At 37.7% G+C, this 26,671-nt stretch overlaps 1 protein-coding gene across 6 annotated transcripts in view; it reads right to left on the bottom strand.

Moving 5' to 3' along the window:
• Positions 1–26,671, bottom strand: part of Cdk14 (cyclin dependent kinase 14) — a 558,419-nt gene that overhangs the window by 434,679 nt on the left and 97,069 nt on the right. Inside the window, exon 1 of one of the 6 annotated variants that reach the window (XM_069996438.1) lies at positions 18,532–18,784. The exons of 3 other annotated variants lie outside the window; for them this stretch is intronic. The gene's annotated coding sequence lies outside the window, so the exon portion shown is untranslated. Of the gene's footprint in view, positions 1–17,684; positions 17,850–17,938; positions 17,959–18,531; positions 18,785–26,671 lie in introns of those variants that run through there. 2 more of the 6 variants (XM_069996442.1, XM_069996439.1) reach the window with 2 other exon arrangements.

Below are 26,671 nucleotides of genomic sequence, written 5' to 3'. Positions count from 1 at the left end.
AAGAAAGGTATTTGTACTTTTTTTTCTTTTCAGTTCCAAAAAGGAATAATACTATCAATAAATAACAGTGAGTGACACTCATTTCAAAAGTTTGTCTTACAGGGCTGGGATGTAGCTCAGTGGCAAAGCACTTGCCTAGCAAGTGCAACGTCCTGGGTTCAATCCCCAGTACCAAAAAAGAAAAGACAAAAAAAATACAGTTAAAAAAAAACCCAAACAAAAAAACAAAAGTTTGTCTTACATCACTAGACCTCTATCTTAGTTCACACTATCTAGTCTCTCCACACAGCCTGCTCTTCTCATTTTTAGTCTCTCTTTCACTCCTGTTTTTTACTTTATGTTTATCCCTTCATTCCCAATCTTCCCGGTCCTTTCTGAAGAACTGTAGGCCTCTAGCTTATTCTTTATATAAAGGTACTTACTATTGTTTGGATTTTAAAATGTCCCTGAACCGGCGCATGGTAAAGACCTGGACCTCAGACATGGTACCACTGTGAGTGGGGGCCTAGAGGAAGGAGGTTAAGTCACTGGAGGCGTGCCCTTCCTCTGTCACTTTGCTTCTTAACCACTGTGAGGTGAGAGATTGGCTCCGCCATGTGCTCCCCACCATGATGTACTGTCTCAGCAGAGGGCCAAAACAACTGACCAAGACCAAGACAAGCTGACCATGGGCTGAAATCTCTGGAACCATAAGCCCACATAAATTGTCACCACTTCTAATCTGTTTATCATAAATATGTTATCACAGTGATAGGAAGCTAACTCATCAAGTAACTTTATCACCCTCTCATATATATGTGTGTGTGTGTGTGTGTGTGTGTGTGTGTGTGTATATATATGTATGTGTGTAGATAGATAGATAGATAGATAGATAGATAGATAGATAGATAGATAGATAGAAAAAACTCAGAATGAAATTGCTTTAACAGTATCTTTTACTTGAAACTTCCCATCATATATGCTATTGATTTTGGAAAACCAGACAATATTTTTTAAAAATTAATATTGTTAATAAAAATACAAAATAAATTTCTTGAAAATTATTATACTTTTACAGACACCTCTGTGGTCTATATTTAAAACATATTTCTTCCTAACTAGTTCCAGGTTCTGTCAATTGTAAAATATGTCAGTATGCCATAGTGGTTTTCAGAATTCCATGCTTTCTCAGCAGGCCACCTACAGAATACATAAAACTCGATACCTTTTTTTTTATTATGAAAATACGACAGAGGGGTTACAATTACATGGAGTTTTTCCTAGGTTCTATGCAAGCAATATTTCTATATTATGGCATCTTTTTTCCTACAGTGCTTTACTTAGTGACTGGAGTTTGCTTAATTGGGGTTTGCTAAATTATTAAATTTCAGCAAACATTCATTCTAACAATCTTGGTATTCTTTCATGCTAAAAGAGCTAATACTATGAGATATTTATTACATGAAAGTTATTTTCAAAACAGTGCAATCTTTAGACAATAATAAACATGTCTTTTAAAAACTTCTGTCAGCTTGGTATTGGCTCAAAAGCTGGCCTGATGATCAATGGAAAAAACTAGAAGATCCAGAAATAAAGCCATCCACTTACAGCTATATATCATTTGACAAGGGTGCCAAAATATATGGTGGAAAAAAGATAGCCTTTTCAATAATTGTGCTGGGAAAACTGGACACCCAAACACAGAAAACTAAAATTGGATCCATGTTTGTCACCATGCGCCAATATCAATTCAAAGTGAATTAGAGATGTCAACATCAGACCTGAAATTTTTCAAACTACTGCAAGATGAAGTAGGAGAAACACTAGAACTTATAGGCATAGGCAGGAACTTTTTGAAGAGTCCCAGGGGCACAGGAAATAGGAGAGAGACTTGACAAATAGGATTACATCAAAGTAAAAAGTTTCTGCACAGCAAAGGACACTGTTACTTAGAAAGACAGACAACAGCTAGGAGAAGATCTTCACAAGCAATACATCTGACAAAGACTACTATCCAAAATATACAAAGAACTCATGAAACTAACACCCACCCTCCCCCCACAAAAAATACAATAAACCAATCAATAAATGAGCAAAGGAGAGACTTCTCAGATGAAGGATGGCAAATAAACACTCTAGGAAATGTTTATAAAGAAAATGCAAATCAAAACAATTTTGAGATTCCACCTCACTCCAAGTTAGGTGGGAGAATTTAAATATCAAATACTGGCAGGGATGTGGGGGAAAAAATGAACACTATTGCACTGTTGGCTGGAATGTAATCCAGTGCAACCACTTTGGATAGCGGTCTGGAGATTCCTCAAAAAACTGAACAGAACTTCCTTAAGACCCAGACACACCACTCTTGGGCATTTGCCAGAACATTGCAAGTCAGGATATAGTAAAGACACTTGTACATTCATGTTTATTGCTACACTATTGACAATAGTCAAATGATGGAAACAGCCCAGATGCCCTAAAATAGATGAGTAGATGAGTGGATCAAAAATATGTGGTACCTATACATAATGGAATTTTACTACACTACAAAGTATGACATTATGTCATTTGCAAGGAACCTAGAAAAAAATCATATTAGGTGAGGTAAGCCAAGCTAGAGAGACAAATGGTGCATATTTTCTCTCATCTGGGGAAGCTAGATCTAAAATAAAACTACATATGGTAACTTATATAGGACTCTAGGCATTCACACACAACCAGACCAAAGGAGGATACTCTTAGGGGAGAAACTTAAAGACATAATTCTTCTGAACATTTAAAATATTATTTATCAAAACAAATTTCAAGAACTGGAAACATGGGAGTTTTTGTTTTTTAATATGGGCTGTTTTCTTTTTGTCTTATGGAGACAAAAGAGGAGCACAGAAATGGAGGAAGGGTGCACAAATGAAGTCACGGTATTCAGTATACACTATATCCAAAATGAACTCTGAACTCTGCAACTTGTGGGAGGGGCTGGGAGGGGGAAACTGGAGGAAAGTGAAGTCAAGTAGTGGCTACAAAAAATAATTGTATTTATTATCTGACTTATGACATGGTAACCCTTCTGTACAATACCTTAATAAGAAGAATACAAATGTGGTTTTTAAAGCTGCTGTCATTTTCTATTTTGACAGACAAAATTCTAAAATTATACCTAATATCCCTCCTTTGCCTAAGAATAATGTCCAACTTTTGAATGTGTTTATGATGAGATATTCTATTTTTTTACTTAGGTCATATGATAAATGGAAAATTACTTGGGTGGGCCTGATATAATTGGGGGAATTTTCTCCAGCTCATGGCTGAAATATAAGTCACAGAGATGTGGTCAGGCTTTCCTGGAAGAAAGTAAATACCCACACCATGAACTGTCTACCTGGCCACATGGCATATGCTGATCTTTGCCTGACACCCTGAAGGGGAAAAGGGAACATGATTTTGCTTACATAAGAAAAATAGTTTTGCTACCAACCAGGGATCTCCTAAGAGGATCCTGAGTCTCATGTGAGGACCACAACCACAGACAGCATCCTGATCTCAGCCAGCTGATATCTCAGGCAAAGAGACCAACAATGTCAAGCTGAACACCTAGAAAAGCTCTAAAATAGAAAGCCAGTATGGTTGTGATACTACGTCACAGAGCAATAGAAAACTGACATACTCACTTTACCGAAGTTGTTTGAAGCATTTTGATATTTGAACAGAGCATTCCTAAAGAAAACTGCTGCAGACACCCTGAAAACATAACAGGAAGGAATAGAAGAAACTTTAGGGCTTCTTGGAACAGGCCGAAATTTTCTTAATAGAGACTCAGAAACACAACAAATCAAAGAGAGGTTGTACAAAAGGGATTACATGAAACTGCAGATCTTCTACATGGCAAAGGATAGCTAGCAAGATCAATAGAAAGTCCACGGATTGGGAGAAGATCTTCACTAGCCATAAGTGGACAAGGGTCTCATATCTACAATATACCTGGAACTCAAAAAATTAAATCCCCCAACAACAAATCCTCAAAGAAACAACTGCCCAATAAATAAGTGGGCTAAAGACTTAAAAAGAAACTTTTCTGAAGAGGAAATAAGAATGGCCAATAGACACATGAAGAAATGCTCAACCTCTCTAGCCATAAAAGAAATGCAAATCAAAACAACATTGATATTCTACCTCTCCCAGTTAGAATGGCTATAATCAAGAAATTTAATAACAACAGATGATGGAAGGGATATGGCCAAAAAGGAACCCTACACTTCACTGCTGGTGGGAATGTAAACTTGCTCAACCACTTTGGAAAGTAGTAAGGAGGTTTCTCAAAGACTCCACATAGAGCTCCCCTATAACCCAGCAATCCCACTTTTGGGCATTTACCGAAACGATCACAAACAAGGCTATACTGAAGCTACCAGCACAACTATGTTTATCACAGCATAATTTACCATAGCCAAGATAGGGAACCAACCCAGATGCCCTTCAGTAGTTGAATAGATCAAGAAAATGTGGAAGAAATATATATAATGGAATTCTATGCCTCCATCAGAAAGAATGTCCTTGCGCCATTTGTTAGGAAATGGAAAGACTTGGAAAAAATTATATTAAGTAAAGTAAGCCAGGCCCTTATTTGCAATAACTAGTATATGTCTAGGACAAGCAGAAAAGTTCAAAAGCTATGTATATATGACCATACAAGATGATATTACATGAAATGAACCCCAAGACAGGGACATAAGTGGTTTTTACTTTCTTGCTATTGTTTTTAATGTACTTATAATGCACTATGTGATTTTTTGCTTCTTTTGTATGTTCTTCCCCTATGGTATAACCCCTGTTTTCACTGTATTTGATGTCAGTGCCCTGTATCTTTTATATACACTTTTCTAACTTGGGGAAGGGAAGGTAAAAAACAAAATGCTTAAATAGGGATACAGGTTGACCCACTGTAACTATGAGATATGTTGAAAATGAACTTTACGACTTGTAGGGGGAGGGAGGGAGGAGTTGGAGAGGTGGGGAGGGATGGGATGGTAGGGGAAAAACAAAGGAGGAAGTAACAATGCTTGATAGGAAATGTACTTATTACCTTACTTATGTAACTGTAACCCCTCTGTACACTATTTTTACAATAAAAAAAAAAGTATTTAAAAAAAGAAAAGAAAACTGCTGCATACACCACTTCCCAAATCTCCCACATAGGATTGAATCCCAGAGAAAAGAAGTAATGGCATGGCTGTTCCCAATAGTTGGCTATCTGCTGAGAGTTTGTGGTACATCCTAGCTCCATCACTAGCTCATGAACAAAATTTCCACATAATTAAGTTGATACACAATTTATGCTGCTCTCCATGTCAGCTAGGTTTGTGTGAACAGCACCTGGTATCAACATGCATCTTCATCCAAGTAAGTAATCTATACTTGAATTTTCCACAGAGGGCAAAGAAACAGTTCTGGAAACGTTCCCAGTTTCCAATATTTGGGGCAAACTACGTAAATGTAATCTGGCCATCTCTGTTAACTACAAGCACAATAGAAAGCAGAATCCAGGCCCTTCTTAAAGGTCTGGAGAATGAGCCTTGTTGCCCTCCCAAGCCTGTCTGGCAGTTTACTCTGCACACCCTAAACAGAAAAATGAGAGGTTTGATTCAGATAAAGACATAACCATGAGAAGTAAGTATAGTGTTCGTTCCTTGTAGAAAGCTGCATTTCCTGGCAACTCTCAGTATAACGTTATGGGTACACCCAGAATGCAGTAAGAGAAGAGTGAGCACCTTGTCCCTGCAGGGAAGGGGGACCCTGGAGTGCAGATTACACACTAGTGTTACCACCCAGTACCTACACTTCTCTATGAATCCTTCTAGCAAGCTGTCAGCAAATAAACTCCTCCCTTTCTCAAACATAACTTGTCTTCTTTTTTTCCCAAGACAAAATGCTAATAGTCATTATAAAAACAAATAAACTCTTGGTTTAAAAAAAAGAAATATAACTTCATATATAGAAAAAATCCAAGACAGAACCATGGCATATCAAATTATTTTATTAATAAAGAGAAGGCTGGGAAGGTGGTTCAGTGGTAGAGTGCTTGCCTTGCATGCCTGAGGATTCCTTGCACCACATAAGCAGAAAAGGTGAAGTGGCACTGTGGCTCAAGTGGTAGAATGCTATCCTTAAGCTGAAGAGCTCAGGGACAGTGCACAGGCCCAGAGTTCACACCCCATGACTGACAAAAAAAATAGAGAACCCCCAAACTTGAAAAAGCAGACTTCTCTAGCCAATATATAGTAAATATTTTTATTTATCCATTATTAACTTTCATGTGCATCCCCAGAGCATGCCCAGATTTTGGTCTGTGTTATAAGCTTCCTCTAAGCAAAACTCTTGAAAGTTAACAGCTTCTGGTTCACAGGTCAAGAAGCAGGCCAAAGGATCAGGAGACATCTGAGAAACATCAGGCATTATCAGAAAAGCAAGATCCTTTCAAAAATTTCAAGATAAATACTAGCAAGACATAGAATTATACCTTAAGAATCCTGCTGAGCCGGGCGCTGGTGGCTCACACCTGTAATCCTAGCTACTCAGGAGGCTGAGATCTGAGGATCGCAGTTCAAAGCCAGCCCGGGCAGGAGAGACCGTGAGACTCCTATCTCCAATAAACCACCAGAAAACCGGGAGTGGTGCTGTAGCTCAAGTGGTAGAGCGCTTGCTTTGAGCTGAAGAGCTGAGGGACAGCGCCCAGGCCCAGAGTTCAAGCCCCACGACCGACCAAAAAAAAAAAAAAAAAGACTCCTGCTGACAGTGATTATTCATTGGCTCATAATCAAGAAAAATAAATGTGTGGTTCAGTAGAACAAGTTATTGAAAGACTATGAGTTTATCATTGCTTCAAAAAAAGAAATTTCCTATAAAGGGAAAGTAGCAAGTATAATATAAAAAGAGTAGATATAATAAGATATATATATATATATATATATATATATATATAAAATAGATTTTTAACACTGAATCTGGTAGTAGTCAAAAAGTTCTGGACAAAGTAGAAACTGTACTAACATTAGTCATGGCTTCTCACAGGGTATGGGGAGAAATTCTGTGTAGCACCAGTGGAGAAAGGAGGGTAATGGGGTCTGATCCAGGGATAATAGACCAGGGCATCACAACACAGCATTATGCTAAAAATGCAAGAGAGGCACTCTAAGCAACATTTCTATAAAGTACACATCTGTTTCTGAGAAATCAGGCTGCAAAGAAAACTTATGTAAAACCAGGAGAGAGGGCATTTTTTAAAATAAGTTAGTTTTCAGTAACACATGTGAAACTTAACAACTATAAAGAAAACTGAACTTGACTGGCAGCCAGTGACTCAAATAATTAATATGGGAAACAAAATCAAACAAGACGCCAATGTTCAAAAACAGAAAGCATACACTAGGCTGTTCTGAGAAAGCAATTTTTTTACCTACAAGTCTAAGGATCACACACATGCTTGCACAGATGTACACACACATACACACATACACACACATAATTAATTACTCAACTAGACATCATATAAGTATACATGTATGCCTGAGAAGGTATAAAGTGCAATTAATAAAATTAATTCAACCCATACTGTTGATGTTTGGAAAGAATAACTGTAAGTGTAGTCATATAATTTCCAATAATATTTGTGCCTGTTTTAGCTGTTTAAAGAATCTGAAATATATTAAAATAATCACTCACATGGAATTTGTGTTTGAAATTAGGTAAATTAATTAAGTCAGTAATCAGTGCTTACACAGAGGCAAATTTGTTTTTAAATTTACTCTTATTAGCCACATATTTTGAGCATATGGGTGGTAGGCCAAGTACAAAAGCCATGAGCAGTACCTGTTCCAAGTCCATGTGACCTCAGACATCCAGCCTACCTTCAGCTCTCACTGTCTTGCACAAATTGTCCGTGGTCTCAGTTTGAAAAACGTTCCTCTCACAAGCCACCAGCTGGCCTCAAAACTACCTTTACCCAGAAGTCCTGGCTGATTAAATTTCCACCCACTCAGCCAAGTTTTTATCGAGAATTGCCTCAGTTACTGAATTTAGTCTTCTCCAATGGTTTTCATGCCTTCAATTGTACTTATTCCTTTTAATAACAATTTCAAGAACCTGATTATCATTTCTACAATGCAATGGATATGCTCTATGTTCATTTAACAGCCCCCAAGAGCAATGTTGCCTTCAACTCTCCTCAGGAAGAGTCTAGTAAAATTTTGTTGGCTAACTGATGAAAGGTAAGAGGCTTCTTCAGTGCCATAAAAGAACCCTGGGTACTCTATCCGAAGCCCATCATGGTAAACAGCCATTATCACCTCCAGTATAAACAAGGCATTCCAATTTTAATGCTCATGAATTGCATTGTACCATTTAGAAACTCAAGGAACAAAAATCTCATAGGCAAGAGTTGTCTCATGGTATTGGAAGCATATAAAAGAGAAGAAAGATCACAAATAGTGAAATTAATTCATAAGGTTTTTCCAATAAATTCTAAATAAGTTAGAATCTCAATCTAGGTAAAAAGATATGCAACCACACTCATGGATATTTTTCTTAATTTAGTCTACTCATCTTTAACAGAGATTTGTTATTTTCCTGGCAGACCATAAACTTTGTAAAAATAGTTAGAAACTCAAACAACATTAAAAGCTCTAAAAGTCACATTCTGACCTACAATTTTAGCTCGGAGCCATATGAAACAGACAACTGTCTTCTGAAGCCTCAGCAGTTGATGTGAAAGAGCAGAACACAATTCAGTTAAGGCTGGCATTCATTTCAAACGAACTCATTTGGGCTAAAAATTGTCTTTTTGAATCAACCATTTTCCTGGTGATCAGCATTTTTCTAGGATCCTACTGGATCTTCTCGACTTCAACTCCATATACTCTGTTGAAGGCAGACACTGACAGAAAGCTGGTTCAAAGCACTTTAAGCTGACCACAGCCAATATACCAGGCAGTGGAGAGATCAGAGTATTTCAGCATTCAAGAAAAGAACTATCTATCACAGGAACAATGAAAAACTACAAAATAAGCAGAAAATTTGACAACATACATTTGTTTTTCCTCCTTTCCATTACCTTATGAATAACTTCTCCAAAAATCCATTCCCAATAATTAGAAAAAGCACCACCCGTCATGTACTAGTTTTAAAGTACTTATGTCAAAGAAGTAACTCTCCCAGAGTTATTAAAACATTATTAAAAAAAAAAAAAAAAGCTTGGGGCTGGGAAGGTGACTCAGTGGTAGAGCGCTTGCCTTGCATGCATGAGGCCCTGGGTTCCATTCCTCAGCACCACATAAGCAAAAAGAAAAAAGCCGGAAGTGGTGTTGTGGCTCAAGTGGTAGAGTGCTAGCCTTGAGCTGAAGAGCTTGAGGGACAGTGCCCAGACCCAGAGTTCAGGCCCCATGACCAGACCCAAAAAAAAAAAAAAAAAAGCTTTTACTCTCCTATTAAGCAATTTCAGCTATCAAGGCATATGAAGGCACAGTATTCGGTGGTAAAGGGAATAGAAGTAATTTCTAATGCCTATGTAATAATATTCATGACAGCTGTCTTCAGCAGTAATTTCAACCTTCGGGATCTGAAAGTACACAGCCTTCTCTTTGGCTGTGATTTTTTTTTTTGTCGGTCATGGGGCTTGAACTCTGGGCCTGAGTGCTGTCCCTCAGCTCTTCAGCTCAAGGCAAGCCCTCTACCACTTGAGCTACAGCGCCACTTCCGGGTTTCTAGTGGTTTATTGGAGATAAAGAGTTTCACGGACTTTCCTGCCTGAGCTGGCTTTGAACCTCGATCCTCAGATCTCAGCCTCCTGAGTAGCTAGGATTACAGGCGTGAGCCACTGGCACCCTGCATTGGCTGTGATTTTTTTCTCTCTCATGTGTGTGTGTGTGTGTGTGTGTGTGTGTGTGTGTGTGTGTGTGTGTGTGTGTGTGTGTGTGTGTGTGTGTGTGTGTGTGTGTGTGATGTACACAAAGATAGCAATATGAACAGGAAAATGGAACAAAGATACAGTATGACATTTGTATGTATATAGAGAGCTATATGTAAGAGTGGCTTACTTAAATCAGCATCTAGCTCTTGCCCAAACCACCTTCAGAGTATTAGCTAAATGCGCACATGTCAGAATTAATTCACTTATAACATGTCCCAGTCTCTCATAGGTTAAATGACACAACTGAAGTTAACATCTCCAACATTCTACTATGAGCCCTGGGCAGCAGTTTACAGCTGGAAAATTATTTAAACTAGATCAATTAGATAGATCAAGGAGATGAATTTACTTCTTTGTTTCCTTTTATATATCTTTTCCCTTAGGATTTTAGGGTTTCCAAAAGATGAAGGTAGGTACATACAACAAACAGTCCCCTTGATGTTTATACTCTCCAGAAATATATCATTCATAATCACTTATATCACTTTATGTCATTTAAATGTATGTGGCATCATATGTTTTCACATAAGCTATGTATGCTCAGAGTATGTTATTTAGGGCAGGGGAGAACAGAAGTATGTCTTAGTTAAGTATTCTTTCTCATTTGTTAATTATACTTCCTGACTTGACCATAAACACCTTGTGTCCATAAACCATATTTTCTGATTCTTTTATGTCCCCAAAGCACAGAACACTGGCACTGAAAGGAGTGTTCCATAATAGTTACTCAGTGATGGCTTGTTTTCCTTGTTGTAACTTTTAACTTAACAGTAGGCCCTTAAAAATTAGTCCTGAGAAACTACATTACTATGCAGTACCTTCAGAATCAAGATCTTTTCTAGCCAATGAAAACACTTTCTTTCACTGTTCTTACTCATCCCAATTTATTGTCCAATATTGTGATCTTGTCTTTAAATGCTTATTTCTCTACTGGCTAGTTACTTCGGGATCTGACCTAATTTCATTTGTGCCCTGAATCCATCAACTAATGGATACAGTTGAATGGAAAACTCTTAAGGATATTACATTCTTTTATGCTGTTTCAGTCCTTACTGGGCTTCAATGCTTTCCCCAAACAGGATGGATAACAGTTGTAGTAATTCTATTGGTCCTCCAAGCAGTTTAAGCTTGGGTAAATGTTTCTAAAAATATTTTACTCAGCTGCTTTCTGCTACTTATGTTTGTTAAGAATACTATGTGCCCTGAAACAGGTCCTCCCTTAAGAGGGAAGGGGGAATGCCCTTCTCCCATATGACAAAACTGAACATTTCACCTCCTGGCCACATGTAACTTCCTTTAGATACTATGTTCTTAAAAAATGAATTAAATATACCAAGAGGTCAAAAGGAAAGTAAATGGTACATACATTTTCCCATTTGATACTTAACACATTGGTAAAAACTATCATGGAGGGTTGGGAAGGTGGCTCAATGGTAGAGCACTTGCCTTGCATGCATAAGGCCCTGGGTTCAATTCCTCAGCACCACATAAGAAAAAAGAAAAAAGCCGGAAGTGGCACTATGGCTCAAGTGGTAGAGTGCTAGCCTTGAGCTGAAGAGCTGAGGGACAGCGCCCAGGCCCAGAGTTCAGACCCCATGACCAGACCCCCCCCCAAAAAAAGCTATCATGGAAAAAAAGACAAAGTCAAGAGTACAATATTTATATAAGATGTCCACATGAGTATCCAGTGTTAGCAGGTGAAATGTTTGAACAGATCTCTATGTCTATCTGCCACCTCATATCTATAGCTAGAGGGCTCAGGGCATATGAGAATGTACATGCAAGGCAAGGGAGACTTCATCCTGAGAGTTAATACAGCAAAACCTATCCCAACCTACAAAATTCCCATAGCCACAGTGGGGTAATGGAAAAGGGAATACCCATTTTCAACAAAACACAAGAATCAAACTACATGAAGTGATTTACACTGCATAGCTAATTAGTTTCTTCATCAAGACAAGATTCCCTCAAAGCTCCAATTCTAGTTAAAGAAGCAATCTTTTCCTGTAATAGGGTTATTCTCCCCCTCTCCCAGAATTTACACATTTAAATATAGCTTTTCTTTTCTTTTTATTAGGTTTTGCCTTGAGTCATGCCTGTGAGACACATCAGTGTATTTTCAAAAACTTCACCATGGTGAAGTAGTATGAAAGAACCTAGCCACAACAATTTAAAAATTAAGTACATATACCATGTAAGCATAATTAAAATGTAAAATGGGCTGAATTTGAAATCAATACTATGATCCAGAATTGTATATTCCTGTGCACACATGTTAATGAGTGTTTTTATGGGTTGTTTTTGGTGTACAGGGGCTGTTCTTCCTATCAAAAGTTGTACGGGGCGGGGGGGGGGGGGGCTGGGAAGGTGGCTCAGTGGTAGAGCGCTTGCCTTGCATGTGCTGGGTTCGATTCCTCAACACCACATAAGCAAAAAGAAAAAAGCCAGAAGTGGTGCTGTGGCTCAAGTGGTAGAGCGCTAGCCTTGAGCTGAAGAGCTGAGGGACAGCACCCAGGCCCAGAGTTCAGGCCCCACGACAGGACCCAAAAAAAAAAAAAAGTTGTACACAGGACAGACTCTTGTGCTATTTAAACCCTGTTGTTCAAATTAGTGAGTTTCACCGAACCCTCTCTAGCTTATTTGTACTAAACCAGTCCAGTCTTTCGTTTATGTTTATACCTTTTGAATCTCTATCACTTGCTATTTTGTCCCTCAAGCAAGATAGAACATCCATAAGGTGCAATAATATAAAAAAGGAAACTGAAAAGAACATACTGTGAAGGTATGACTGATCCAATAGGACCTAAATTCTTTCCCCTGGTAACCATATGAACAGCATTTAAAAATAAAGATTATAAATATTTTTAAATTCCTTCCTTGAAGGAGAAATAAAATTGTGTACTCTGATTCTTACTCTGAAGCAGATGGCTATATAAATAAATACAACTTACATTTCTTCACCTATAACAACCGTCTTTTAAATTTTAAATATATTATTAGTATGAAGAGAATAATTTAGTGACTAATACCAACTGCTATGCTCAAGTTTTAAAAGTTTCATGTTTGTCTTCCAAGAAAATATATCTACACACAAATCCAACCAAAAGATTTCAGAAAAATATAGGGCATCACTCAATGTAGGACTGACTTTTGAAGCTCTTCACATTTTCACAGACTCATATGTGGGTCACTAACCAAACAGAGCTTATGAAGAGAAATACAGGGAACAATGAGCCTTTGAAAAGCAAAGGGAAGTATCTTTGAATGCAGCTCTAACAATTGGTTCATCTACTGCAAAGAGCTAAGATTTCAGTGGTAATAAGTTTGACAGCAATCCATTAATAATGAAGACCTAAATTATTTCATGAAGACCTTTGTAAACCTTTCCTACAACTGAGAAAAGTCAATAGTGATTCCTAACAGAGATGTACAAAGTGAATGGAGCAGAGCAGTTGGAAGCTCAAATCCTGCTGCTTGTCTGCCACCTGAAAATAAACCTCAGTGCCTCCAGAAGCATGTTACTGTCAACTTTGTATTTTTAGCAAGATCTCATTTAGCTGAGGAATAGGCTTCTGGGGCAAATGTGTTACCAACTGGGAAGAAGAGCAACTCTAGTGAACACATATACTTCTAAAGCCTGTCATCTGAGAAACAAAGAACCAAAACATTTGATTTCATCTTTTTTTAAATCCACTCAGCTATTTCATTATCCAATAACCCAAAGAAATATTTCATAGTCCTCTATAAGCAAGAAAATTAGTGCTGGGTATTTAGCAACAAATAATGCAGTTGCTAGAAAAAAGATGGATACTGAGGACTTCTACATGAGATGATCAGCTAGCCACTTGTCACAGTTACAAAGGAAACAGATTTAAAAATAGTTTCTCAGTCTCTAGAACAACTCTATAAGGATGTATCATTTTTACAGGTGATTAAATTAAGGTACAAAGGAATTAAGCAATACGTCCAAGTCAACACAGATAGTAAATATGGCAGATGAGATTTATTGAACTCAAACTACAAAGCACAAGCTCTTGACAACTTTGTTACCTGTCTCACACGTCTCCTGAATCTTATGTCCTAGGAGAAATAAACAAAGGACTGACATGACCTGAAACATTTCTCTCCATTCCCTTTCAGCCCTTCTTACGTAAAAGCAAAAGCAGCTTGGAATCAGCACTAAAGAACTGGCCTGTGGTTGTCTTCTCTATTTCCCTAACCACCCCCACCATGGAACACACTTCACTGAATCATCTTCATATCAAAGATCAGGCCATAACAGAAAAACAGAGAGGCAATAGGCAATAAGATTCATTAAGAAGGACTAGGCTACTTGGGAAGATAGAAAGACTCAGGTAATAGGCTTTACCATGTTGACTCTTCCTTTTCTACATATGTTTGGGTCTCTGGACAGGAAATTCAAAGCATGAATGTAAAATGCTAAGTGATCCACTCTAGGAATCATCAAATCACTTGGTGACAAACAAATGGACAGATAAACCCCTATCATGGCTTTCTCAAAAGTATACCTGGATCAAAAAAAAATCTGAATTAAGAGAAGCAGTATGAGGAAGAAAGTCAAGAAAGAGAAAACTATTGATGAAGCTAGTCTTTCATCATGCAATGAAAATCTACCTACCATGACATCATTCTTGTATCTTCTTGTGCTCTCTCTGATAATTCAGAGGATGTCTGGGGGTTTCTGGTCAAATGTCTACTGAAAACAGGAATTTGGAGTAAAAGACAGCCTCTAGTGGACATCAGGAGACTTGAACAGGGTTTTGACCAGTCTTTGATTAAATCAGACTGAGTAAGGGATTAGAAGAACTGTAGGTAAAATCTGAATGTTAATGATGACAAAATCCACAATCCAACTCTCTATTGAGCTATCAACTAAGAACAAACATGAAAATCTTAGCAGTTATCATGCTCAATTACCAGGATATATAAAAAGTCCAAACAAAGGCAGTAGGTAGCTCATGCCTGTAATCCTAGCTACTCAGGCAGCTGAGATCTGCGGATCGCAGTTCAAAGCCAGCCTAGGCAGGAAAGTCCATGAGACTCTTATCTCCAATTAACCACCAGAAAATCGGAAGTGGCACTGTAGCTCAAGTGGTAGAGCACTTGCCTTGAGCTGAAGAGCAGAGGGCCAGTGCCCAGGCCCAGAGTTGAAGCCCCATGACCAATAAAAAAAAAAATTTTTTTTTTGGGGGGGGGGGGGGTCCGGTCGTGGGGCCTGAAGTCTGGGCCTGGGCGCTGTCCCTCAGCTCTTCAGCTCAAGGCTAGCGCTCTACCACTTAAGCCACAGTGCCACTTCCGGCTTTTTTTTTCTTTTTTTTTTTGCTTATGTGGTGCTGAGGAATCGAACCCAGGGCCTCAGGCATGCAAGGCAAGTACTCTACCACTGAGCCACCTTCCCAGCAAAAAAAAAAAAAAAATTTTTTTTTAAGTACAAACAATACATACACGGATCTTTACTTCCCTGGATTTCTATACCTTGTTTTCATGAATTTCTATGCCTTTTCCCTAAATGTCTATGCTATTATTTTGCTTGGCTCTAAATAACCTATTATGATGTTTAAATCAGAACTAAAAAATCAGACCTAATATAATATGGCAGGAGGAAGAGAGAAAGGGAGAATGTTGTCTTTTCCACATAAAAATCAAAGCATATACCAAAAAATAATGAAATTTTGAAGCATGCTACAGTATAAGTGAACTCTGAAAACATGTTACTCCAGAACAAAAGGCCTGTGGAACTTGATATGAAATGAGGTACCTGAAACTCAAAAATCCATAGACACAGAAAGCAAAACAAAGATTACAAGGCCTAGGGGAAGGAAGAATGATAATTATTATGTAATGATTTCAGATTTAGGATGATGAAGAAAGTCTGGAAATGAATAGTGGTAATGACCGCAAGGAACTGAATGTAGTTGATGCCACTACATTGCAATTTTTAAAATGCTGAAACAAGGATACAGGTTGACCTATTGTAACAACAGCATGTACAAGACACTATGTTGAAAATGAACTTTACAACTTGGCGAGGGGGGCGGGAGTTGTGGAATTGAGGAGGGAAGGGATAGTAAGGAAAAAACAAAGGAGGAGGTAACAATGCTCAATAGGAAATGTACTCATTACCTTATTCATGTTAACTGTAACCCCTCTGTATACTATTTTTACAATAAAAAACAAAAAATAAAATTAAATTTAAAAATAAGTAAGATGTTCACTTTTATGTAATGCAATTTCAAACAGCAGTTAAACAATTGAAATATACAGTATCTCTTCACAATTGCCAGTGGACCCATTGCAACAATGAGATGTACAACACATAGGTCAAAAAATGAACTTTACAACTTTGGGTTGGGGGAGTGATGGGAGGGCAGGGATGGTAAAGAGAAACAAAGTAGGAGGAGGCAATAATGCTTGATAAGAAATGTACTCATTACCTTGCTCATGTAATTGTAACCCCTCTGTATGGTATTTTCACAATAAAAAACTTATTAATAATAAAAATAAAAAACAGGAAATGAAATTAAAACTTTGCCACAAAATTTCTCTTGAAATATATTTTTTTAAAGTCTATCATAAGCTTCATGAGGACAGGGGCCAGGTCTGTTTTATTCATCACTATTACCTAGTAGGCTATCGATAAATGTCTATTTACTAACACACGCCTAAACGAAAGTGAATAGGAGAATGCTACAAAGTACAGTTCCCCTAAGAAGGAGATACAACACTTTAAAAAACAGACCTAATATAGTATTCATAAGAAAGTATGATAAAGCGTATTTCAGGGGAATCACTAATACTACTACTACATCTAAACTCCTTCTATTTCCTTCATGCTTCCTTCACAGCATGTTTTGCAATGTCTTATATATAGTAGATGGTTAATAAATGTCTGTATGGGGGACGGGGAATAAAATTACAGAATCAATGTCACACTGCTTCCTTACTATTCCCCTTTAAAAAATTACGTTTTGCAGATGCACATTTCCTTCTATTACAAAATGAAAATATATACATATAAACTTCACAGCTTGCCCAAAGTGAAGGCAAAAGTATAAACAGCTAGAACATATATAGACCCTGAGAAAAAGAAACAGCAAACACAAACAAACCTTCTAAATAAAATTTTTAAAGAATAGCTTGTAGCTCATCTTTGTATTTTTAGTAAATAAACAATCAAAATAAAAGGAATTTCAACTCTCTTTGGATAGAAATTCAAATATTCATTCCCAAAAATCAATGTCCAACCTTTATAGTAAACTGTAGAATAAACAGAGAACTACATTTAATAAGCTTCACCTCCAGAAATTACTTACTTTGCACTATGACATATTACCAATATTTCTCTCAATTAGCCTATCAAACAATGAGGAACTCTTTCTAAAATATGCTTGTGTAACAAAATTATACAGAACAAGCTTACAGCCAACATCCAAGTTACAGATGATTTTTCGCAACAAATATTCGGTCTATTACATTAACATGTCACCTGCATTACCAAGTTACAAATACATAAGCCAAATATTTAAAGCCAAAGAAATGAATAAGTAATCAAATACTGGCATCCTTAATTCTCAGCACCTATATAATAGGTGGCTCTATAGAAACTAACCAAGACCATACAATGAATTACTTTCCCTGTGAACAATATGAAAACATGCCCTTCAACTTCAAACCCCTTCACTACCAAATACCATGTGCCAATTAGGAAAGAAAAGAGAAATTCAACCTTAGTAGCGTCAAGGTTTACATTTCAATCTCTTGATTTTTATCTTCTTTGGGAGCAGGGAAGCATCCTTTTGGAGTAGCCTGTCTGCCGCCCTGGTCTCTCAGGCAAACAGAGGCTCTCCATCAGCATCCAAAATGTTAACAGTCCACTAGGAGAGCCAGCACTTCAAGCGGAACTGCATGAAGGATGAGCACTTCTGTACATGAAAGCATAACCACTACAGGTGTAATGATGCAAAATACCAGCACACTGACCTCTGCTCGGCAGCAGACACCTAGAGCAGGTGCATTTCTGTGCTCCAGGAGGGAAGGGGAAAAGCTGGGATGAGCAGGGAGGAAGCCCCAGATCCCTAAATATATTAGAGGTAATTATTCCACTCAGATCCAATCCAGCTAAATTCATGGAAATCAGTTTACCCAAAGGAAAAAGTACTCTCCTGTCCTTCACTTGCTTGACTCAGAGGGCATTCAGCCAGTCAAAACAATGTACATAATCTCTTCAGGCTATAATAAATAAGACTAGTTTTCAAAGAAATAAGACTCAGATAAGGCAAAGAAGCAGTGGCTGCACATTTTCCTCATCACTGCTACTGATGTTTACAAACTACAAGCAAAAGCCTGGGGAGCCTCCGGAGACTCTTTCATGAGTAACCTCCTTGTCAGATCCCTAATTTAAATACCCCTTTATCAATCTGTGATGGTTTTGGCAGATAAATAGAAGAGAGTGAGTAAAATGACATGCATAAAATGAATCCTTTTCAAGTTGTAAATGAGTGAGTCAGGATTCAGACTTGCCGAGATGCTCCAAATTAAGCCCTTGCTATAATTTTAGGCATGCTCTGTCTTACCGTTCTGCTGTTGTCTCCCTCAGGCTCGATTCACCTGGAACTCTTTAACATATCTCTAGCAGTGTGCTTGCACCAGGCCAGCCTCATACAGCAACAGAATTCACATCTTTCTGCACTAGCAAGCTGAAATGGTATGGCCGTACTACAACCAAGAAAGGGGGAAGCACAAGCAAAAGGGGGGAAAAAAATCCAGAAATCACTTATAAGAAGCTGATCTCGTGAAGTAAGACCAAAAATGGTTTCAGAAGAGCACAAAGAACATGCTAATTCCCAGTACCAATAGCTTTACCAGTTCAGCTTTTCCCTCCCCCAAAAAATCCTAATTTTTTTTTTCCTGCAAACACGATGGACTTGCCTGTGGAGTTCCCAGGAAGGCAGAGTAACCGGGCGCTGCAGCAGCATTGCAGCCAAAGTAACCGTGCATATGCTGTCCAGGCAATTCAAAACACAGACTCTTCAGAAAGATATTGATTTGCAATGCAGGCTGCTTCAAAAGAATACAGAATGGGAGCCAACAGATAATGGTGATTGCATAGGAGGTAAATCATTTAATCAAGGGGATAGCACCTCATTATGCTCAATTCAATTTTTAAAAAGCCGAAGAAAAAATCTAGTAAGTGTCCTGAGTGACAACCCATTAAATAATAATCTGAGGTCCTACAGAAGTCCAAGTTTAGGCTACCATCATGAATGCTGAAGAAGTAGGAAAAATGGTTTAATGTATTATGTGCATACATTTGTCATATGCAAATGAGCCATAATGACAACTCTAGAATAACCATGCTCCAAATATATGAGGTTAAAAAAAAATGCACAGGTGTAGCATTTATAGAACCAAAGTGACAAGAATGTATAATTGATGAGCCTGCAGAATTCTCTGGGGGCTCAGACGTTATGCCACTCTCAAAAATGAAACACTAACACAAACTAGATCTCACAATCCTTAGGCAAATTGTGCCAAGTCATGCCACAAAGGTGTTGGGTTGCAAAGGAAGAATGCCAAACTACTACTCTCTTAGCGACCCCTACAGGTGAGTGGTAGATGTACAATTCGTCCTTGAAACAGAAACACAAAAGTTAATAAATTAAATCAATGCACAACAACAAAACTGAGAAACCTCAGACAAGAAATCTGAAAGTTGCACATGAATCTTACTTCATAAACATTCAATTACTTAGAAGCGAAGGCACAATAGGAAGTAGTTACTGTGTCAATGGTGAGTGGTCACTATTTCCCAAGCTCCCAGAGCTTGAACATGTACTGGTGATCAGAAGGCTCAGGGCAAAGCATTTCCCCTTCCACCCTACTTGGTTTAATCACCTCCTCTCTCATATTGGAAAATGATCTTTACCTTTACTGTTTTTGAATAACACCATGAAGATAATTCAACTTTTTTTTTTGAAACAGAAAAACTCATTCAAAATAACCTTTCAGAAGGCTCTTCTTAAAACACAAATATTATGCATCAAAGCCAAGAAATAAAGTTGTTTTCTTAATATCTGAAAACCACTGAATCATTACAACACCTTTCTGCAGACTTGAGATTTTGGTTGTGCTCATTCCTCTACCCACAAATACTCTTGTTCAAAACCAACAGCACTTCTTCCTTGAATTGTTAGGATTTAGAAATATGCTGCTCCTAAAATTCTCTTATATCATTAGAATTTGTCCCATTTTAAGAGGACAAATTCTTTTTAATTCCCTCATCAAATGTAAGAAGAGGTTAAGTATCTGGAAATATTAAATAAAATAATTAATGAATTTCCCAACTACACATTTTAGGGCTAAAATTTTTTCTTAGTTAATCTATCTTTCCTGTCTTTCAATGGTGCCTGAAAAAAAAATCTGTTATAAGTGCTACCTTAGTCATTTCATCTAAACAATTTCCTATGTCTCTTTTTCCCATTAAATTGGCTGAAAAGCGTATGGAAAGTGTTTATGTTTACCAAGATATCCTGTTTAAAATTCCAATGAGCATAACACAATAAAATGTCTCTTTTATTGCTTTATGTGGTCATTCAACAAGTCTATATTGCTGTGTATAACAACGTTTTCTACATTCAATAAACAAATGAGTGGTTACAAACAAAGCAAATCAGGGTTAAGTGTGCTTGGCTAGCATACATACACAGGCCCTGGGTTCAATCTCTAGCATTAAAAAGGCATACAGATGTAGGATAATGAGATTATCTGGAATTACCAAATGCATACGTTTGTGAGAAATCAGATTAAAATTGTAAGTAGATTAGATGAGATCAAACTTGAGAACAGAATTTAGATTAATAACTCTAAATATTTAATTGATAATTCAATGGGGAAGTGAATCTTAAAGCCAGATGCTGACGGCTCATGCATATATTCCTAGCTATTCAGGAGGCTGAGATCTGAGGATTGTGATTCAATGCCAGCTCAGGCAGAAAAGGGTCTGTCAGACTCTTATCTCCAATTAACAAGCAAAAAGCCAGTAACAGAAATGTGTCTCAAGTGTACAGTGACAAATTTGTGCAACAACAGCCAAGTGAGAGCATGTGGCCCTGAGTTCCAGTCTCAGTATTAGAACAACAACAAAAATCTTAAAAACAGAAAGCATAGGATCAAAGTACATTATATTCATGTTTGGAAATGTTATGATGAAGACCTTTACTACGTACAATTTATTCTATGCCAATAGGAAATAAAGTGACTATAATACAGTATAATAAGTTTTGTTTCGTTTTTGAGATAAGGTCTCATTGTATATCATTATCATATCATCAGACTCATTCATGATCACTCTCCTGAATGCTAGGAGTATAAGACTGCACACCATTCTAGACAAAATAAGTTTCTGAGAGCATTCAGTTAGGTAGCTCAGGTTAAGACTTCATATAGGAAGTAGTATAATGTGGGGGCTCCTAGTATCTGCCCAGGCCAGTTGGGAAGAATCTTTGAAGAACTTGAAGAACCACATAAGACCTGAAACAGGAAACTACTTAAGGAAACAACCAAAGTTTCCATATAGCAGCTGTGAAGGCTGAAGAAAAGGTGGTACAACGGTAGAGCAGGAAACTACTATTGAATTCAAAAGGGAGGTCCTGCAGGACCATAGGCAGAGGAGTGGCTAGATACAACTCCTCATTTATAATAAGTAGAAAATGGATTTGTACAGGTGAAGGAGTGGGAGGAAGGGAGGCCACACGAAAAAGCTATGCGTTTAGGGTTTAGATAAGATCCTAAACAGAGCAATGAAACTGAGGATGGAAAGACAAAAGGGGTGAGAGACATTTGATGTAAGTAAGTTGATAAGTGACTGAACAATGAGGTCCAAATTTCTAGTGTAGTTAGGTGAAAAGTGGGGTCATAAACTAAAGTAGTAGATACACAAGAACATCAGTTTAAGGAGGAATATATATATAATATTATATATATTATAAAATATATGTAGAGAGAGAATCAATTATCTATACATCAGGTTCTAGGTATCTCGAGTACACACAAGTGGAAGTGTGGAATGGGCAGCTATAATATAAGGGTTTGCAGCTCAGCAGCAAAGTCAAAAATGTATTTGTGTGCTGTGGGTCCTGGTTTCCTAGAAACAAAGCTGAGCAAGAATCCTTGCTCCCAAGATTTAATGTGGGCATGCTCTCATGGAAAGTAGGAAGCATGGTAAGGAGGGAATCTATCAGTTAATATGGTTTTCAGATGACATACTTGCACCCAACATTAGCCCCACTTGAAGCAAGATGGACAGCCTTTTGTATCCCTCATTCATCATCAATTGACTGTGGCCTAGACAACAAAGGCTTCTATGTATGTGTGTATACATATATATATAGATATATTACATAGACATGTGAGTTATATGTGTATGCATGAATGTGTGTGTGTGTGTGTGTGTGTGTGTGTGTGTGTGTGTGTGTGTGTGTGTGAATATACAAGTTGAACACATACCAACCAAAGCAGATAGGATCAGGGCACCTACAGCACTAGTCAAACTATGGTTTCGTCACAGTGGACAATTTTCCTCTTTGAACACTGATTCCTGCCTCTAACATCTTTTTCTTTGATATTCTATCTGTCTAGAATATTCATCCTCAGGTGATCACTTGGCTCACTCTTTCCCATGAGTCAGCTGAATCTCAGGACATCTCCTCTCCCAAGTCCCCCTCACCCTTATCATACTGCTGGGTTTTGTCCACTAATTCGCTTTACTTGTTTATCTTCCTCCTTCACTAGAATGTAAACATCTCATGAGCTGGGGCTTTTATGTATTTGTCCTCTTCTGTCTCCCCAGACTCTAAACCAGCACTTAGTCCTTGCTGAATAAATAAATAGTAGGAGGTGCTGGTGACAGTTCAAACGAATTCTGTGGATGCATGCAGCTTGAAAAATGGATGGAGAGCTTAAGGAATGTGTGAGAAGACAAAAAGCAATGTCAACAAAATACAACTTTATGGTTGTCCATAAAGCAGCAGTAAAGATAGTGGCTAAATGGTAAAGCTACAGGATATTAATCATTATATGCATGCTATGGAGAATATCTTTATTGGGGAACACTACCACATATCCCAAACCACATGGCTTAAGAACACTTAAAACAAAAACGCTTAAGAGACAAAAGTTCTTGGCCAAAACCCCCCCACCATTTCATGGATATATTTTAAAAAGGGGACAAAAGAGAAGCAACAAAAAAGACAGTATCTGATATTTAAAGCTCTAATATCTGATATTTAAAGCTCCAGCCACTGTAAGCATGATTCTATTCTTTGCTTCTATGAGTTCAATTGTTTCAGATTCTGCATTAAAATGGAGAATGGGGCATTGACCTTCTGTGCCTGGCTTTTTTCACCTTCCATGTTCTCCAGCTCCACCCAAATTACTGAAAATGACAGAATGTCTCTCTCTTTTTGAAAAGCCAAATAAGGTTTTATTGCAGGTACCACATTTTCTCTGTCCATTTATCTCTTAAGGGTATAGGTAAGTTGATTCCATAGCTCAGATATTGTGAACAGAACCTAGAAATTCCAACATCCATTCAAAAAGCTTATCTCAAATCTTTCGGTTAAAAAATCAGAAGTGAGACTGTATATGTGTAAGTTCATCCCTACATTCTCTTCAGAGTTGATTCCATATTGCATATGCTCTATAGATAAATCCTAATCTGCTCATTGCAAACTACAGAATGTATGTCCTGATGGAAAAAAAACACACAATTATAAACTTCATCTAGGTTGAAAATTAAACATCCCAAGACAGAGCTATTGCAGAAGAACTTTAAATAAAAAGCAGCATGCCAGGTAAGAATCATGACTCTAATAACAGAAGCAGGTCAATAGCAGACCGCAGTAATAAAAAGGCAGGCCTCATTTTTACCTGGCTTTCAAAAAATTTCAAGTCAATCAATGCTCATATATGCTTCTAGCAAAAGTTTACAGATTACTCCTTCTTAAAGAAGGATTTTCCTCATTCCTTCATGTTGTATCTTCAATCATCTTGGGTAACACCTCGTCTGTATCTCAGTCTTTGCTTCCTATTGTTAAATTTCTAATCCTGCCATCATAATACCTGTATTCACTTTACAACATATCACAAATATGGTTTCCATGTGTGTGTGTGGTGGACATACACTCATACTTATATATTTATTATTTTTAGGGGTTATATCAAACAGGTGGGCATTTATTCCCATGCCACCTAACACAAATACAACTGCAGCTTTGATGTGATGTCACATGCCAAGGGGGTGGAACAGAGAAGACTCAGATATAAAAGTGATTGTTATTATAACCACATTCATAGAAGAACAATATCAAAGAATCCAGATGTTTACAACTAGTATGATCTGAGAAATATTAAATTATAAGACTCCAGTGGCCGACACAAAATCCCTAGATTGCAGCAAAAAGAAAAGCGAAAGGCACTGAGAGAGGATGTGATGAGTTTTTCTCTTGGTGGTGTCATAAAGCGAGCGAGAATGGAAGGTACACACCAACAACTATCAAAAGGCTCCTGAAGGAACTACGGCTCACCTTGTAAAACTTACCCACGTTTTTGAACTAACTGTGAAAGGGAAGGACTTTTCTAGCTCAGGATTCTAAGTCAGTTTTTACTTCTTTTAGGAACTTAATCCCAACTTTCTATATTTTCACTTAATTAGAAAATGGAAAAAAAAACTCCAAAAGGAAGAAAACCTTCCCAAAATGTATGTCAGACAGACATACAGGAATAACTTTAATTGCATTTACATTTTAAATCTAGAAAAACTCTGTCACTAATCTACTGTTTATTTTAAAATAATAAAACAAAATGCATTCATTAATTTGCTTCTTTTGTCTCATTTTATATACTGAGGAAATAAAACAAGAGGCCAGACAATGGGAAAGAATAGGTAACAAAGCTGTACATGCAACCATAAACAAATGACTATGAAATGATAACAAACCAAAGAAACTCAGGGACCATTTTTTTGGCATTTGCCTTCATTAATACTGGTATGACTTAGGTCAAAAACCACATGTTCATTACCCTCAAAGAACAGAAAGCAATCAGAAGTAGGCATTGCCTAACTCAATCTCATGGTATAACCAAGAATTCGCTCACTAAAAATATGACTAACAGGGATATTAAGAACTCTGAAATTAGCTGGGCACCAGTGGCTCACACCTGTAATCCTAGCTACTCAGGAGGCTGAGATCTGAGGATCACGGTTCAAAGCCAGCCTGGGCAGGAAAAGTCCGTGAGACTCTTATCTCCAATAAACCACTCAGAAAACCTGAAGTGGCGCTGTGGTTCGAGTGGTACAGCATTAGCCTTGAGCTGAAATGCTGAAGGATAGCGCCCAAGTCCAGAGTTCAAGCCCCACAACAACAACAAAAAAGAACTCTGAAATGTTTTTACTTATTCCACCACCCTTCTGTACACAGGAAAACAGTGACAACGTATCACTCAAATACTGGTTGAACTGTTTTTGTCATTTCTTGTTTAATGTTTTCCTTGAGTGCTTATTAAAATGAAGTAGGTTCCGAAAGAAAGTAGAATCAGTTGTGGCCAGCATACCCTTTCTGTTCCTCTATACCATCCACTACAGACATAGGAATATGCCCTGTCCAGGATGTGCCCTGTCCAATGAATCCAACTTAGACCAGGCCTTCTTCTCTGAGGCTCAGCTGCATTCAATCCCTCACCTTCAATGATGGTAAAGCAGACAAAGTGTCAGCTTAGAGGCAGTTAGTAGTGGTATCTCTAACATGAGAAGCAATAGACCCAAATCCTGAAACTATCAGGTCCTAAGATTGAAATAAGGGAAAGAGACAGAGGCACTGATAATGTAGGAGGTAGAGTCACAGTTTGGGGTCCCCGGTGCCAATGAATGCCTGATTTTCTAACAAAGCCACTCAGCCCTTGTTTCTATTCCACCATTTTATCCTTCCACTTAACCCCTTTTTTTCCCTTCAGAAAAATGTATGCACAGGCATTCATCTAGGATGGTGAGCTGCTGTGAAGCACCAATGCCAAAACTAGGGCTAAAAAATTTTTGAACTCTAAGTATTGAACTCTAAGTAAAGAAGATAACAGGTTGATGTTAATTTACATCCGAGTAGGACAGGATAGATTTCTAAAAGTGACAGATTTTACTTTGAACACTTAACTCTCTTTATAATATATATAGCACAATAATCCTATAAATTTAACTTTGTTATTCATTCTTAACATTTATAAAATAAATCATGAGCATTAAGTACACATGAAGTGTCTGCATCTATGGACAGCCTGAATAAAATAAATCACGAGCATTAAGTATAGATGAAGTGTCTGCATCTATGGACAGCCTGAATGCTTTGACAATTAGTTTAATCCAGTGTCCAAATAGCTATCATAGCATATACTAAAACTTTAGGCACAATACCTAAAGGAATTGATTACCCCTAAAAACACCATCTATAAATTCTTGGTAATTATCACCATCATAATAATTTATGATTGTCACAGAAACTAGATAACTGAAATCAGTTTGCTGCACAAATCCTGATCTTTTAAAGCTTCTAGCCAAGAGAAGAAGAGGGTTATTAAAGAAGAACAAGTGGGATTTGGTGGGGGCAAGTACATAGGGACTTGTTGAATATATAAAGAAAGTGCTGGGGCTGGGAAGGTGGCTCAGTG

Source organism: Dipodomys merriami, unplaced genomic scaffold, assembly GCF_024711535.1.
Source record: "Dipodomys merriami isolate MVZ:Mamm:240054 unplaced genomic scaffold, mDipMer1.0.p SCAF_5, whole genome shotgun sequence".
Classification (NCBI taxonomy): Eukaryota; Metazoa; Chordata; class Mammalia; order Rodentia; family Heteromyidae; genus Dipodomys; species Dipodomys merriami.
This window is presented reverse-complemented; position numbering and strand designations above follow the sequence as displayed.